This window comes from Argopecten irradians, chromosome 10 (assembly GCF_041381155.1).
Source record: "Argopecten irradians isolate NY chromosome 10, Ai_NY, whole genome shotgun sequence".
Classification (NCBI taxonomy): Eukaryota; Metazoa; Mollusca; class Bivalvia; order Pectinida; family Pectinidae; genus Argopecten; species Argopecten irradians.
The window spans coordinates 8233580-8251662 of NC_091143.1; the positions used below are offsets into that span (position 1 = coordinate 8233580).

The following is an 18083-nucleotide window of genomic DNA, read 5'->3' on the forward strand; positions in this document are numbered from 1 at the left end:
CTCGCGACTTCGGCGATCGTAATTTCATAAAAATACATCGTTAAACTCATCTCTGTTATTCTAAATCGTAATATTTTCACCAAGGGGAGACCCGAACCCCACAAACATTAAAATCTTCCCCCTTCCGCGCTCGAAAATTCATCAAAATACATCGTAAACTTATCTCAGCCATTCTAAATCGTAATATTTTTTCTAGGGGGGGGGGGGGGGGGGACACTGTCTATGTGTTTCTATACATGTGTACAAGGATTATATGTAATGATATTTGAAATAAAGTATCTCCTGTGGGTGGGTGGGGGGGGGTGTTACAAAATATTGAAGACCCTTTGCCCCCCCCCCCCCCCCCCCCCTACGCCACTGCTGTATGGTCCCTAGTTTTGCATATTTCATTATGAGGCAGATGTTATAACAAAATAGCAGACGTCTTGACTTTTGAGAGAGGTAGTTAGTTTTCTTGAATAGTTTTCATTATTATCTAAAGTTTCAATGGAACAAAAACGCATAGAAAAGATCCATCTTTCATTTGGCTAATACAAGCCATTCAGCTGTTAGCGCCATAATCTCCTTTGGATAAATATTTTTGTATGTCACGAGAGTGATAATATGGGTATTTGTTCTCTTCGTAAATAAACTACTCTGACAACTGTAAACAGCTGATAGTTTTATTATACGCAAAACGGAGACAGATAACCTGAAATAAAAAGAACAATACCTGACAATACATAGGGACACATAAATGTACCGGCTATAATATGATATATTTATACTGTAAAGTAATAAATATAATATACAGGTATTTATTTATTATATATCTATAGTAAATTCTATTTTAATTTCATGGTTATTACATTTAGTTTACAATCACTTTACCCTATACATTACCTGAACCTAACGGACCACGTGCGATCCTTTGTTATACATATACAAATTATAAAGGTTTATGGACAATTTATTTAAAGAAGTTATAACAGAAAACTATTAAGTATATTAATTATATTGCATAATGAATAATAAGTTAATTACTTTATTTCTAGTTAAATATTAAATAAACATACCTTTCAGCACTGTGGCCGTAAAGCACACAGGCTTCCAGCTATAGGTGTTACATGTCCGGTGCCTATTTTCCATGTAATGTGTGGACACGCTTCCACCAGGGTGGGCGTGCACGTGCAAGGACAGGGTCATGCAGGGTCAATGTGACACACTCAACCAATCCATTCACTCACCTCTCATACGTCATCATAACAACTTACATACACACAGATTTACATGTACAGGACATAACATGACACAGGGACATGTAAATTCAGACAATACACAGCGCATGTAGTTTTAAGACCTAATATAATAGATTTTATGTACACAGTGAATTCAAACACCGCGACATTCTCCCCTGCAAAGGAAAATGACTCCTGGCATTTAAATTATGCTAAAGTTAAACATTTACAGTAAAAATATTGATAAGAAACTCGATTAGCAGTGCAGTATCCAGTATCCAAGTGATTGGGGCGATCCCTACCTACAAGGACTATAAGATAACTGCTCATTGAACAATACTCTTAACAGTTTGAAAAATATCTTAACAACTTTTATTTTAACTCAAAACTACAAAATTAATCACCCTGGCCAGTGTCCCAAGGTAATATATACCTAATTAGCCTAATAAGAATTTCTCCTCTGCCAAGTGAAACAAAGCACTTCTGATGTGAATATAATTTAAACATTTATTATAATTGAACGTAAGTTGCAATTATGCTACAATTCTACTTAATAAATGGAAAACCATAAGGTAATACACATTAGTAGCTGTAGATATTAAATATGATTTTCACAATCAGGAGTGGTCTTTGCTCACTATGACATTCTCCCACTGCTCTAGATGTCTGAGCGTAGACCGCAGACCCAGAATTGAATGGTGCTAAGGTTTCAACGAGTCATTCTCCATATAACAGGAGTTTACAAGCTCGTATGGACCTTACAGCTGGAACGGAGTCTTGTGCCTGACCAACACCGCCTGCAGCATTAGAGTTTTGACACACACCCCTGTTACCCTGTTTCGGAGAATTCCCCATATACCCAACGGTATATGGTTGCACTGGCCGTCGCGACTCAGCAACAGTGCGTATATGGGTCTCCTAACAGGAATAACGTTCCTGGGTGTTTGACTCCCATCATTATCCGAGCTGTCAGAGCTAGTAGTGGAGGAGGAACTCTCAATAACCTCTATCATAAGTATTCAAAACTAGATTATACAGAATATGTAGAGGTGTGGATTACTTATATACAATACAATGCGCTGACATAAAACGCGAAGGACAAATACAACATTTACAAACCCATCTTCAGCCGCAGTTTCACTCAGCTCTTGAACTTCTGACACAATTCTCAACTTCCGCTACAGTGCAGTGCAGTGTGTGCAGTGTTAGTAGGTTGGGATTGTTAGCTGGGAAGCAAGCATGCAATATATGTAAATATAAGATAGTTTGAAATGTAAAGAAATATAAAAGTTTATCACATTTTACGGATTTAAATTTTAGATGAATATACAAATGTATCTAAAATGTTATAAAATGTTTATGATAATGTTGTTACTGATCTATTTATATAGTTATATTAAATACGATTTAGAGTCTTATAAGTAGTATAATTATTTAAGACTAGATTTAAATTTAATCTACACTAGCATAATGTTTAAAATTAATTGAACCGGAATTATCCAATTACTTTTACCACGCTAGTGTTAACGATGAGAATAGCCTAAATCATGAAAATGAACATGAGACATCAAACAAATCAATAGCAAACGCAATGAATAATATCAATAGTGAATACAAATGACAATGAAAACAAAAATAAAGTCAAAGATAAACACGCGAACGATAAATGTCAACAATTGGACGGCTCTCGACTGGACGACACAGAATAACAATCAGTTGCAATCCAACGGCGACAGCAGGAACTCCAAAGTAAACACGATGACAACGAAATAATCACGAATCCATAATGACAAGACGAAAATAAAGACGATGACAATCACAGGTAAACAGAAGACATCAAAACCGGAAGCACATGTTGAAAAGTAGAGATATCAAATCGGAGTGATCTCCCCTTGAGCATACTTTCCGGTCCACTAGCTGGTATCACGTGATCACCCACGTGGTAAACTATGGGTTGCACGCCGGGGACTGCCTCCTTCGAACTTATACGTTGGGCGCCAATGTCACGAGAGTGATAATATGGGTATTTGTTCTCTTCGTAAATAAACTACTCTGACAACTGTAAACAGCTGATAGTTTTATTATACGCAAAACGGAGACAGATAACCTGAAATAAAAAGAACAATACATAGGGACACATAAATGTACCGGCTATAATATGATATATTTATACTGTAAAGTAATAAATATAATATACAGGTATTTATTTATTATATATCTATAGTAAATTCTATTTTAATTTCATGGTTATTACATTTAGTTTACAATCACTTTACCCTATACATTACCTGAACCTAACGGACCACGTGCGATCCTTTGTTATACATATACAAATTATAAAGGTTTATGGACAATTTATTTAAAGAAGTTATAACAGAAAACTATTAAGTATATTAATTATATTGCATAATGAATAATAAGTTAATTACTTTATTTCTAGTTAAATATTAAATAAACATACCTTTCAGCACTGTGGCCGTAAAGCACACAGGCTTCCAGCTATAGGTGTTACATGTCCGGTGCCTATTTTCCATGTAATGTGTGGACACGCTTCCACCAGGGTGGGCGTGCACGTGCAAGGACAGGGTCATGCAGGGTCAATGTGACACACTCAACCAATCCATTCACTCACCTCTCATACGTCATCATAACAACTTACATACACACAGATTTACATGTACAGGACATAACATGACACAGGGACATGTAAATTCAGACAATACACAGCGCATGTAGTTTTAAGACCTAATATAATAGATTTTATGTACACAGTGAATTCAAACACCGCGACATGTATTTCATTAATTTGCAACATCCCCGAATAAAATAAGCAAAAAAAAAAAAAAAAAAAAAACGTTTTTTTTTGTGGCGTTGGCAATATTGAGACCAAAACCAGAGCTGTAATAAATACAAGAGGCCAAATGACCTTAAAGCGAATAGTCGGGCAAGTGACTGTAAAATCGGTAAAAATGGTATTAATATATCCGGTATAATTTCTTATGAATTAGAAAAATAAAACTTTCCGTCAAAATCGCTGTACATGCGAAGAAAATAATAATATCTATGGGAATCCTAAAAGTCCTCCCGACCGGCTATGAGTGCAGGTCAATCTTAACGCATGCGCAACATCCACCACTCTCCGTAGTAAACAAAACATGGCTACCGTAGTTTTGAACCAAAAGGTTTCCGCAAAAACAACCGACTCACCTAAAATGCGAAAGGAAAGGCAATGGAGCAGCGACAATCACAATAACTGACTCGGTAAACATTACGACGCATGGAGAGTGTTAATACAACTTGTTATAGTGAAGAGAACAGTTCAAACGAGCACGCGGCTCCGGACCGCTACTGTACGTACCTTGGCCTACTACCCGGTACTCCCTGCTCAGCTGATAGTGAGTGAGTCTTCGTATTTTGATCATTATGTAAATAGTCTCTAGCAGTATTTTTTCATAAATGAGTGGTCACATGTTTCATACCTGTTCCCCAATCGCGTAAAACGTAACCCTGGGGTAAATAGCGGTTCTTTCGTGGGGCCTCTTTAGGGGTAATGAATGCCCTGTATATTTATAAAATGTACCGTTGTATATAATGCATGTACAGTTAGAATGTAACCGCTAGTGCATTATCAAGCTAAGATTTGTTTCAATTAATCTATAATATTATGCTACCGGTCAATTCATACAGTTCTGATGTATAGTGTTATACACATACATTGTATATAGGATTTACATTGTAGGTTAATTGGTAAAACTGTATTGTATATGTTCTGATATACACATATACATATGTACATGTAGGTTTTAGCTTGTTCTTTAGATATATTTGGAGGACACATACAGTATTATTTCTGGTCATAATAATAGATAGTGTTTGTATATTTATTACAACTGTACCTGGTTCATGTGTATATGACAAACTTTACAGAGTTGAAATGTACTGCAGCCATGTATCATTTATAATTATTCTGAATTTTTGTTGGAACTATAGATAATGAATTTTGTATCTTTTTTGAAACAATATTTGATTCTATCAAATGCATCAGTGACACATTCACAACTTATAAAATGTTTTCTCTAAAATAAAAAAAAACCTGTAGAATGAACCTACATTTATTCATTTATATATATTTGAAATTGATCATTTCAATTTTTGTCATATTCAACAGATATAAAAAATTGTTGGTTCTTTTTTTTCAGGTACCATGCATGCATAGTGACATGAATACAGAAAGTTCATCCCTTGGACCTGTATACAAGTGTATGTATACATATACATACAATTAGCATCATATGAAGACTGAAGAATGCTGATATGAGTGCTCTTGAAAGTAAACTTTTCCAATATGGACCTAGAAGATCATGAACAGAACATTTAAACAGTATTAATTTATTAAATGTTCCTTTCAACTGTAATCATTAAATAAAATTATGATGCAATACTTTTTCATTGTTTAACTTTGTAGAAATATTTGTTTATATTAGTCCTCTAGATCCAGTGATTATAATTCTTGCATCCACATGCCGGCCCATTTGTTTGTCAGGGCTTGTGAGATAGCTTTTCAATTACTTTTAAAATATAAGGATTTTTTTAGCCCACCATCATCAGATGGTGGGCTATTCAAATCACTTTTTGTCCGTGGTCCGTCGTCCGTCCGTCCGTCCGTCCGTCCGTCCTTCCGTCCGTTAACATTTCTTGTTACCGCTATTTCTCAGAAAGGGCTGAAGGGATCTTTCTCAAATTTCATATGTAGGTTCCCCTAGGGCCCTAGTTGTGCATATTGCATTTTAGGACCGATCGGTTAACAAGATGGCCGCCAGGCCGCCATCTTGGATTTTGATAGTTAAAGTTTGTTACCGCTATTTCTCAGAAAGTACTGAAGGGATCTCTCTCAAATTTCACATGTAGGTTCCCCTAGGGCCCTAGTTGTGCATATTGCATTTTAGGACCGATCGGTTAACAAGATGGCCGCCAGGCCGCCATCTTGGATTTTGATAGGTAAAGTTTGTTACCGCTATTTCTCAGAAAGTACTGAAGGGATCTCTCTCAAATTTCACATGTAGGTTCCCCTAGGGCCCTAGTTGTGCATATTGCATTTTAGGACCGATCGGTTAACAAGATGGCCGCCAGGCCGCCATCTTGGATTTTGATAGTTAAAGTTTGTTACCGCTATTTCTCAGAAAGTACTGAAGGGATCTCTCTCAAATTTCACATGTAGGTTCCCCTAGGGCCCTAGTTGTGCATATTGCATTTTAGGACCGATCGGTTAACAAAATGGCCGCCAGGCCGCCATCTTGGATTTTGATTGTTAAAGTTTGTTACCGCTATTTCTCAGAAAGTACTGAAGGGATCTCTCTCAAATTTCACATGTAGGTTCCCCTAGGGCCCTTGTTGTGCATATTGCATTTTAGGACCGATCGGTCAACAAGATGGCCGCCAGGCCGCCATCTTGGATTTTGATAGTTAAAGTTTGTTACCACTATTTCTCAGAAATTACTGAAGGGATCTCTCTTAAATTTCACATGTAGGTTCCCCTAGGGCCCTAGTTGTGCATATTACATTTTAGGACCGATCGGTTAACAAGATGGCTGCCATCTTGGATTTTGATAGTTAAAGTTTGTTACCGCTATTTCTCAGAAAGTACTGAAGGGATCTCTCTCAAATTTCACATGAAGGTTCCCCTAGGGCCCTAGTTGTGCAGATTTCATTTTTGAACTGATCGGTTGACAAGATGGCCTTTGAGCTGCCATCTTGGATTTTGATAGTTAAAGTTTGTTACAGCTATTTCTCAGAAAGTACTGAAGGGATCTCTCCCAAATTTCACATGTAGGTTCCCCTAGGGCCCTTGTTGTGCATATTTCATTTTGGGACCGATCGGTCAACAAGATGGCCGCCAGGCCGCCATCTTGGATTTTGATAGTTTAAGTTTGTTACCGCTATTTCTCAGAAAGTACTGAAGTGATCTGTCTCAAATTTTATATGTAGGTTCCCTTAGGTCCCTAATTACATTTTGGGTCCGAACGGTCAACAAGATGGCCGACAGGCCACCATTTTGAATTTTGATAATTGAAGTTTGTTACCGCTATTTCTTAGAAAGCTTCTAGGGGGCTTCGCCCCCCATACCCCCTACCGGGGCTTCGCCCCTGGACCCTGAGCAGGGGGCTGTCGCCCCCTGCACCCCCAGGCATGCAGACCTATCCAGACCTTGCTACGCCACTGTACTTTACAAGAGAGTAGACTCAGCATATAAATAAAACCATAAAACTAGCAAGTTATCTGAAATGTTAAAAATCTTTTTGTCTGAACCAAATTTCACATTTATTGTCTATGTGTAACTTGTACATAGACCATTTATGTATTAATACTGTAGTAACAGTGATTACAAACACATAGACTAAAATGTAGTATGTAGTACTATGTACATCTGTCTTTGATTTGAGTTCTAAACAAAAAAGTGGTACCTATTGGGAAGTTGTTACTTGGGCGGAGGGTGAAATACAGAAGAAATAGCTACACATGGAAAAAAGAAAGATATACAGTACCATATGGATTCAAAGTTGCTCCAAAATCAATGAGACTAAATAACCAAAAAAAAGCCATGTAAACCCCAAATATGCAATGACCAGATCAATGATAAAGCACCCTTCCACTTCCAGTTATCTGTAGCTATTTCTTCTATATTTCAACCCCCCACTCAAGTTACAACTTCCCAACCTCATGATTCTTCGGTTTTTAAGCCCCCCCACCTCCACCCCACCCCCACCCCCCAACACACACATACCTGATTGATTGTCATGTTATTTCAGGTTCCTATTCAGGTATTATTCCTAAAAACCAAAAAGGGTATACACACTGTGTACTCTCAAAGGAGGGGAACCACTTCATTCAAAAATGGAATTTACAATTTCATCTTAATTTTGAAATTTTCAATTTAATTATTAATTACTGGACTATTAAAACAGTATAGAACCCCTCGGCTACAGACAAAGTACTGTGGTACACATTTCTTAATTAATTACTTTTCTTCAACTCAATCATCTTTTTCTCCAGAGCACAAAAAAGAACAGGAAACAACAGAAAAGGAAAGTAACATACATGTAGGCCTATATGTTTTCTGGAAATATATATGATGTGTTAATTCTCACAGCATAGGCCTACATGAATGTGAAGAATTAAATATTATCAATGTTTGAGAGAATTTCCTAGTTGTAATTCTATAGCAGCTACATGGAATGTACGTTTACATATATACATTGTACGATACATATACATCATAAAAGTTTCTTTCCTTCCAGCTGGACATTCATGTCATCTCTCTTTTACAAAAAAAAACAAAAAAACAGAGACATAGATAATTTAATTAAATCTCTGCAAAAAACTACACGAATAATTGAACACATATACTGTGCTTGTAAAATATCTATGTATGAGCTAATTTATTTTCACATCTTTGACAGCTACATACATGGACGTTCTATGGAACGTTTTCGTGTGGTTTTAAATGGGAAATTATGTTACGATTATTTGTACTTAATCTTTCATGATTCGGTTGATGTAAAATACGACGAATGCGATGCTGCAATAATTGCCCCTTGCCGGGGCCCCATCTCTGCATCGGCCGAATATTTGTGTCGATTTCCATGTACAAGATGCTTTTATCGAAAAATTATTACAAAGCATTGTCATTAATGTAAGAATACTTCATGTGCATCAAATGTATCATCTCAAAACAACAATTTGCATACCGCATTAGTGGTTTATCACACGAAACGAAACCGACACGACTGAGAAACACATGTCCATGTTGACATTTCCACGGAGCCTCGTTTTCAAAGAGTTTGGCGAATTTATATTTAGAACTGTGCTAAATTTACACGGGGCTTCCCCAAAATTTCAATGGTCAAAGCTGGACACCGTAAGCAGAACTTGACCATCATTATGGTATACAAAGACTTTTGGAAGACCAAAGAACGCATTTAGACTGGTTTCCTTTGCCCGACTATTCACTTTAACGGTCCTCTGTCTTACATGTACTACCTTGGCAATAATAATAGGTAATTAAGGTTCATGTAATGGCTTTAAACAGTGATATTTTGCAAGCCTAAAACTCATTACTGTGCTGCAATTGAACAGAACTAATTTCATTAATTGTTGATATATACCCTGGCTAACTGTCAGTCTTACTGTTGATATGTAATTTGTAAAGCTGCGTGTAAAATACAGTAAAATATGAGAAAAATGTATATTTCTGGAGAAGACATAGAACTCGTGTGAATTGCATTGATGGCACCAAATAATCATGCCATCGTGTTCAGTTGTGAATATGCCAGGTACTCCAACAGTTTGTTTGGCAAAATCGGACCAGCAAATAGCGCCGGAGCCTAGTGTAGTAAATGCAAATGGCTGCTATAAATGGCGGATCAAAAATATCGCATATAAGAAGCCATCTCAATTGATACAAATGCTTTTTTAGACACCATAAGGTACTCTGAACATAACAAAAAGACTCTTCACGAAAAAAATAGTTCAAACAATCTGTTTGGGGCGAAAAATGCAAATTTCCGGAAAGAGCCTCAAAGTCCACATTTTAACTATTTTTTTCGTAAATATTCTTCTTGTCATGTTCAGAGTACCTTATAGTGTATATAAGAGCACTTGTATCAATTAAAATGTCTTCTTATATGCTATATTTGTGATCCGCCATTTAAAGCAGCCATTTGCATTTACAACAATAGGCTCCTGCGCTATTAGCTGGTCCGATTTTGCCAAACAAACTGTTGGAGTACCTGGCATATTCACAACTGAACACGATGGCATGTTTATTTGGTGCCATCCATGCAATTCACACGAGTTCTATGTCTTCTCCAGAAATATACATTTTTCTCTTATTTTACTGAAATTTACAAGCAGCTTCACTAATTACTTATCAACAGTAAGACTGACAGTTAGCCAGGGTATATACCAACAATTAATGAAATTTGTTCTGTTCAATAGCAGCACAATAATGCGTTTTAGGCTTGCAAAATATCACTGGTTAAAGCCATTACATGAACCTTAATCAGATATAGTGTCATGGTAGCCATTTTCGATTTGGGATCAACCAGAGATGTAACAACACTTTGTCGGGGTCATGTCAGGATCATTTCATGCAAGTTTCAGCCAAACATTACCGGTAAAACTTAGAAAGAAGTTCAAAATGTGTTTTCAAGATGGCAGCTATGACGACCATCTTGGATTAAGGATCAGCACGAAAAATAACAACACTTTGTCGGGACAATGTCAGGATCATTTCATGCAAGTTTCAGCCAAATCGCACCGGTAGAAATTGAGGAAAAGTTCCAAATGTGTTATCAAGATGGCGGCTGTGGCGGCCATCTTGGATTTCGGATCAACCCGAAAAATAACAACACATTGTCGGGACCATGTCAGGATCATTTCATGTAAGTTTCAGCCAAATTGCACCGGTAGAACTTGAGAAGAGGTGCAAAATGTGTTTTCAAAATGGCGGCTGTGGCGGCCATCTTGGATTTCGGATCTACCCGAAAAACAACAACATTTTTTCGGGACCATGTCAGGATCCTTTCATGTAAGTTTCAGCTAAATTGCACTGGTAGAACTTGAGAAGAAGTTCAAAATTTGAAAAGTTCATGCACGGAGCACGGCGGACGACGACGGACGAAATATGACGACTATAGGTCATCTTGACCCTTCGGGTTAGATGACCTAATGAATATTACAAAGACAGACGGTCTATAACGTGGCTATTGTATAGATAAAAAACCAATGTCGGGAGACCCTACAATTACACCTACATGTAGCATTGAAAGTAAGCTGTACAGAAGTCGTATTGATGCATTTCATTTATGACAATAATGGCGATAATTTTAAACATTTTTCTGTTGTTGATGCGGACAGCGTCGTCATGACCTTCGTTTTCGTCAGTATCCACCCTCTTTCTCTACGGTGTCCTCTGGTTGCACGGTCAATAGGTGATATCAATTTCGGCTATCATGTGAGGTCGATGTTTGCACCACAAACCACCATGTTGTTTTCTCCTCATTTCATTTACAGCTGCTCTCCTCTATTATTATGACGTTTTGGAATATTTTTTACGTTTGTACATCAATTGTTTAGGAAAACATTCCGTATCAGGCTCGATTGGGAACAAATACAGGTGTTTCACCAATTTCTTCTCCCGCAATGCCATCTCTTAATAATTGGTCGCCATGTGCTAACCCACATATTTTTCCCATGACACATTCTCCCCTATCACGAAGACCTTTCAGAGCTGCTTCGACCATGCATTATTTCTGGTTTCAGTGAAGTGTATTCTGTAGCAGATATCAGCTCTCATCCCCAGGTTGGTCCTGAGAATGCATTTCTCTACAACGGCTCTTTCTCTAATGGTAGCAGCTAGAACCTGGTCATATCACCAACGGTATCTTCCCGGGCGGGAAGCTTCTTGCGTCTCTGCCAACGCACACTGTACACGACTGGAGTTTACAGAAGACCCCATACACACAAGTTGATTGGAGATGACAGTGTGTGATTTTCATGGATTTTATCTTCCACATGTCGTTCTTGCATTCTGAACGATTCCAATAAAGGAGTTCATGACAGTAACGATACAAAGTACAATAGTTAACTTATAAAGTTAAAGCAAAGCAATGAGAGCACAGAATGATGAATTGACGTAGATAGAAATATGTGCCACATCAAATAATCTCTATCCTGATTTATTGACATCTGACCATGATTAATGGTGCAGCCGATTATTTACCAGATCTGAAAAGGACAGTGATTACATCAAGTGAGCTTTACAATTAACATGTTGTACTGAAATTGGACTTTTGGTTAAACGAGTACTGTATTAATCATCGCTTAATTTACATGTTACCAAAAGTGTGGGTCGACATTAAGATTCTATTAATGTACCAGTCATTAACATAGAAAAGTCACGACTTCTTTTCGAGATCCCGGTACAATTGTAGTATTCATCATTTCTTTTACAGACGTCTTGATTTCGGTATCCGACGTTTTATGTCTTCTTTGTTAAATATATTAAGTCGTCTTCCTGTCGCATTCTTGCTGCTTTCACTAGGAATTTCAACTTATTACCGCGGAGTTTTTTTTACTAAAGAGCTATGTACGTCTTGGTAAACATAACACTGTTCATTAAATAATACATTTATATTGCAGGCGGTGGTTTCCATACATATCATGATTAGTCTTCCCTAACAACTAATATTACACCGGTACGCTATGTTTTACAACAAGTCTTCGTCTGTAAACAGAAGATAGGCAACGACATGTAAATTGTGTTATCTTAAAATGAATTTAAAAAGTCCAGACTGATGTCTAGTGATACTGTGTTTGCGCAATCACAGCTGGACACCCACCATCGATGCGCACGCAGTGACTGCTCATCACTGTGACCAATGAGGGATGGCCTTGGCTGAGGACGTCGGCGGTGTCACAACATCCCACCACAGTTGTATAAAGGTAATGACAAAGTTTTGTTGTTTTCAGGTCGATGCGAAGTTTAAGAAAGCTGCCATGTTTAACTTCTCAATATCTGCCAGTGCTATTTATCTGAAACTGATCCTGGCATGGTCTTGAGCAAGTATTGTTATATATTTACATATTCTTTTTCTTTTTTTTTGGGTCGATCCGAAGTCCAAGATGACAGTCATATTGAAAATGTTGGTGAAACTTTCTTGAAATGAACGTGATGTAGTCACGACTACCATATTCATTTGCCGTCATTAGTACCTAAGCCGCACAAAGTTGTACCAAAGGAGGGGGGCTTAATAGGGAACCGAACATGATCATGGACATAAAACTTCTTAAAAAGTCAGCCATAGTTAACTCTAAGCCCATTTATCTGTCACCATAAACATGCATATGCTTTCTTTCCTTTGAGACGCATCATTGACGTCGTGATTCACACACAATGAATATATATGCGAATGTTTAATGCATCATTGCTCGATTCAGCGTTGCTCAATGAATAATTTGCCAGCATGGATGGTCATATTTTTTATACCTGTTCATGTAATCATCTGTGTCAGTATCTAGGTTATGTAACAAAACAGCCATAGATTAAACGAGAGCCCTATCCCATATCTCTGGTGTAGTGTAACCATGTACACACCATGCACTGCTGATAAACTGGCGGTATTGACGCGATGGCCGAGTGGTTAACATGTCACGACATATGACCACAAGCCCTCCACCTCTAGATCGCAAGTTCGAATCCCAAATGGGGCAGTTGCAAGGAACTGACCGCTGTTCGGTAGTTTTTCTCCGGGTACTCCGGCTTTCCTCCATCAACAAACCTGGCATGTCCTTACATGACCCTGGCTGTTAATAGGACGTTAAATTAACAAAACCTAAACCCAGATAAACTCGCAAATGTCAAACTTAGAGACGGAATTGTAGTTTTTATTCTAATTAAAAATCACCTGTTCATGGTTTGTTCGTTATTGTGCAAGTATAGGACATAGCCAGACTGTATTTCAGTAGAATATTTCGACTATTTTTTATGTATAGGTCGGGAAGTACCGAAACAAGCGGAGGCCCGGAGGATCGAGGATTGTACAATATCGTGATCGATTAACAGTTTTCAGTGCTTCTCTTACTTATGTCAGAAGATGTACTATCCTGACTATGGCTTTTGTGTAACTACTCTATTATTGTCTTATTTTATTCTCAAAAATGTAAAAACAAATGTAATTAATTTTCTATATATTACTTCATATCACTAATTCACCTATTGGTTTTATACATGAATCAATAAAGAACAGCAAATGTGTAATGTGAAATGTTAGATTTATTTCTTACCTGTCTTGATTTCACAAAGCTGTATAGTGTTGCTCTCTACTTTTCACTATATAGACTATACAAAATGCATTATGACTAATTATAATTTAAACCTGAACAGTGTTTTCGACAAAATTATAAACATACCATTACTTTCTATTATTCTTTTATTTCCTCAAGTAATATTTCATTTCACCACATATATAAATATTTACAGTATCCATTTGCGTCTTGCATTACTTTTAATGTTTAATGTTCATTTGTAAGCATATTGAGAGACCTTGGTGATTGATTAATGACTCTGGACAATCGTGTGTGCTATCCCCCTGATTAGTGTACATGTACTAGCTATAGCTACTAAAATGATCCTTCTATCTACCTTAAAGTGAACAGTCGGGCAAGGATGGCTAAAGTCTGTAAAAATGGTGTGAATGTATCCAGTACAATTTCTTATGAAATAGAAAAAATAAAATCTCTCGTCAGAATCTATCTGCGTACGAAGAAATTAATTTAAAGTATAGGAATCCTAAAACGTCCTCCCGGCTGACTATGTCCGTGGTTACATTTCCACGCAGCCTCGCTTTCAATGCTTTCAACTTTTCTTTCTTTTAATGGTCAGAACTGGGAAACGTAAGCAGAACTTGACCGTCGTATTGATATATGAGAACTTTTGGAAGGCCAATGAACGCATTTAGACTTTAATATCACTGTTATACCAAATGGGAGCTATCAAAATGTTGCCTGAAGGATTTTCTCGTTATATTTTGAGCTTAACACATACCACGATTTAAGAAATCCAGAATTTATATTTATATATGTATTTTCATGCATCTTTGTGTATTCCTAACCGCAATTTGAGAAAAGATCAATGTTGATAAAAGTTTTAAGAATTATCTGCCATTTCTCTTTAGTAAGATAGAGTATTCTCACCTACATGTTTGTAATGTTAAGAGAATTTGTCAACTTTAAAACATTTATCATTTTCAATCCTCCATTTGCATAGTTTTGTGTGATTGTCTCCCTCTTAATTTTGTCAGGTTTCCAATTCCATAAATAGGCAAATAATACCGAAATGAGTTTGCTTATAAATTTATTACCAGGATTGGGTAGAGATATAAAAAGATGGTTGAATTGTGAGATAAGTAGGGATTTGATAATGTAAATTTTCCCTATAGGTGTTAAAGATCGTCTTTTCCATACTTTTAACAAGGATTTTAGTCTGATCAGTTTTTCTGTCAAAGTTCAGTTTTGGCATTTCATGGAGATTTACACCAAAAACAATACCTAGCAATTCAAAGTTTTCCTTCTCCCACTGAAATACGATTCGTAACCCCATTAATAAGTAATATAATAAGACAAAAAGTATAATTCAACGCAGCTGAGGGCGGCGCACACCATAAATCATCTTTGGAAATGGTAAACTATCAGAGTCTTAAAATATTTATATGCATTATATAAAAAACTTAATTCAACCAGCCATCGTTGCAGGAGAAGAAAACCACCTTGATATGCATGCTACCGGTGCATAGGCCACCGGTCGGGTCTCTCCGAGACGGTCTGGGTTGGATTTGCCCCTTATTCATAGTGGCATTTATTTCTCATTCGACGGTCTTATCTACTTGATGACTGTTTTAGGTTGAGATTTAGGGAGACCTAGCCAGAGTGCACTGATTAATGACGTTTAACTGTTAGGTCACGTATGTTACGTACTTTCCCTGATAAGGATACTAGACACGTCTTCTTTCATCTGACATCCCTTCTCCCCCAACGTACCGATAGTTGACATTTATTACAATTTATGACTATGATGGAAGCAAACAAGTATTTTCAAAAAACGTATAATTCAACAAAACTTTATATAATAATTATAATAAAAATCAGGTTACAAGTCCATTCTATTGTTCTCTTTCATATTTATTCAACTTTAGCATTTTAAGTCTACTCCTAGCTGGCATTCCTATTATCCACACTATACACTGAGCTTTACAATCCGATCCCCCGTTTCTCACCTACCTGCACTATTTCTGCCATTGTGTTTTCTAAACTATACATGTACAAATATTACATTGGTATATATGGACAAATATCATCGACTGTTATTTTATCACATTATAATGAAATTCTAATAATGTCAAGTTAGACATCGATGTACATTATATCATGAAAAAATCCTAGTTTACACCATTACATATAACTTAAATGATTTTACAAGATATTCTTAGAATTTCAACAAAATATATTGTATCCCTGACAAAACAATGATCTTTATCCAATAGAGCTTTAATATAATATCATGTTTTACAGAGCCATGTACAAAATGACGTCATTTTACGATATCGAAAATCTCGTATGGCGGTGTAGTATGTATTGTAAAGTAATTCTTTAATGGATTTTGATTATTTTTTGAGTGTTTCCAATTTGTTTCAGTGATATATCACACTGAATAGAATTACGGATACTGTTTGTGAATGCGCTTATTTATTTCCCACGACAGTAAAAAGGAATGCACTCTCATTCGGTTTAGTGAATGAATCTTTACCTCCGCATAAAAAAAACCTGTCAATTTGCTTTCGTTTTGAATGCCATAATGGTTGCAGGATAAACAGAATACACGGTTAGTATCTTACAAAACAGTTTTATTTTGATGCTAAGTCTCGCACCGAAATAAACCTTGTATTGTAAGATACTAACCATGTATTCTCTATATATGCATGGGAGTACTGTATTTGGAGTAAACAAAATTGATGGATCCATCAGATGGACTGCTTATTTTCCCATACTTTACAGGGATATCCACGGTTGCTAGAGAAAAGATAACTCTTTCTCTTACTCCAGACAGGGACATCCACAGTTTTACCGGTGTGAGATTTTTCTATCTCACCCTAAGGTAAAGACAGGCTACACGAAATCTTCGCACGTGCTCAACAATGGTATGACGTCACGACAATAGTATCATGACGTCGCGGTAATAGTATTATAACGTCACGACAACAATGAAATGACGTCACGAAGACGACGACTCTTTGAGGTCACGTCATCCTCGCTTGCATAAGTGACACGTTTATTAGAGACATAAAATGGTGCACAGGGTAAAAGAAAAAGAATCATTCACCCTCTTTGGGGAGAGACAGGAGATCTCAACCCTCGGGGTAAGATTCTTAAGCTATCAAACACTCGGCAAAGCCTCGTGTTTGACAACTTAAGAATATTACCCCTCGGGTTGAGATTCTCCTTATAATAAAATGGTTTTTGAATCTTGTTTTGTAAAGTTGTATTATTTAGCTGTTGTATAGGTGGCCATCAGGTATATGTAGACTTCGTTTGTTGGGTCCGTATAACTTCTTGTGCGTTGAGAATTGTCGTTGAAATGATGATTGACTCTGATGTTTTGGTTCACATTTTATTCTGCTGTACTTCATACGTTACATAGAGTCATTGTTGATATATGTGGCCCAAAATGGGACCACACACAAGGTGTGTGCTCCTCTATGTTTCTCCCTCTCTCTTCTACAATAAGTGGTCAGCTCTATTTATACATAACAACGAGAGCATGGGGATCAGTATTTGGCCATGATATCCAACACCTGAAACATCTGATACATGGATAGCTACTGCATAACATAAGTAACACGCTGAACCAATTAATACTGACCAGTTTCACAATTAGCATTACATATAAGATGTTCAGGCACCACATACCATTACACAACAACGAGAAACTTATACCTATAACCCAGACTATTATGTACAGACCTGGCCAGCTATCGCATGGCACCGATAACTGATAGTATATATACGTTTAGACCTGGGACACACACGAATAGCTGTAAGTCTATATCAGTATCTTATGAAATAAAACTTATTATATTATATTACGTCCCTTGTTAATAATTATTTAAAATTAGTTATAATTTGAAATAATAATAATAAATTTAAAATAAAACTTATTATATTCCGCTTTGTTTCCGAAATACAATCTAAATTGATACAAGACATAAACATTATCATATGAAGAATTTATATAAAGCTTGATAATTATAGATT

The 18083-nt window shown here is 36.7% G+C and overlaps 2 protein-coding genes and 2 long non-coding RNA genes across 4 annotated transcripts in view; 3 read left to right on the forward strand and 1 right to left on the reverse strand.

Annotated features, from left to right (window-relative positions):
• LOC138333030 (putative oxidoreductase YteT) overlaps positions 1-11670 on the forward strand; it is a 34439-nt gene extending 22769 nt beyond the window's left edge. Inside the window, exon 14 of the transcript XR_011209934.1 lies at positions 11538-11670. The gene's annotated coding sequence lies outside the window, so the exon portion shown is untranslated. The remainder of the gene's footprint in view (positions 1-11537) is intronic.
• Positions 649-9239, reverse strand: LOC138333028 (uncharacterized). Its single transcript, XR_011209931.1, has 3 exons — positions 9225-9239; positions 3679-4143; positions 649-3324 (listed from the first exon to the last, which is right to left on the reverse strand). It is a non-coding gene; the product is annotated as an uncharacterized lncRNA (long non-coding RNA).
• Positions 4135-5661, forward strand: LOC138333029 (uncharacterized). The gene is made up of 2 exons (XR_011209932.1): positions 4135-4616; positions 5417-5661. It is a non-coding gene; the product is annotated as an uncharacterized lncRNA (long non-coding RNA).
• Positions 11671-12580: 910 nt separating the features above from the next.
• Positions 12581-18083, forward strand: part of LOC138333031 (putative oxidoreductase YteT) — a 50769-nt gene continuing 45266 nt past the window's right edge. Inside the window, exon 1 of the mRNA XM_069281132.1 lies at positions 12581-12719. The gene's annotated coding sequence lies outside the window, so the exon portion shown is untranslated. The remainder of the gene's footprint in view (positions 12720-18083) is intronic.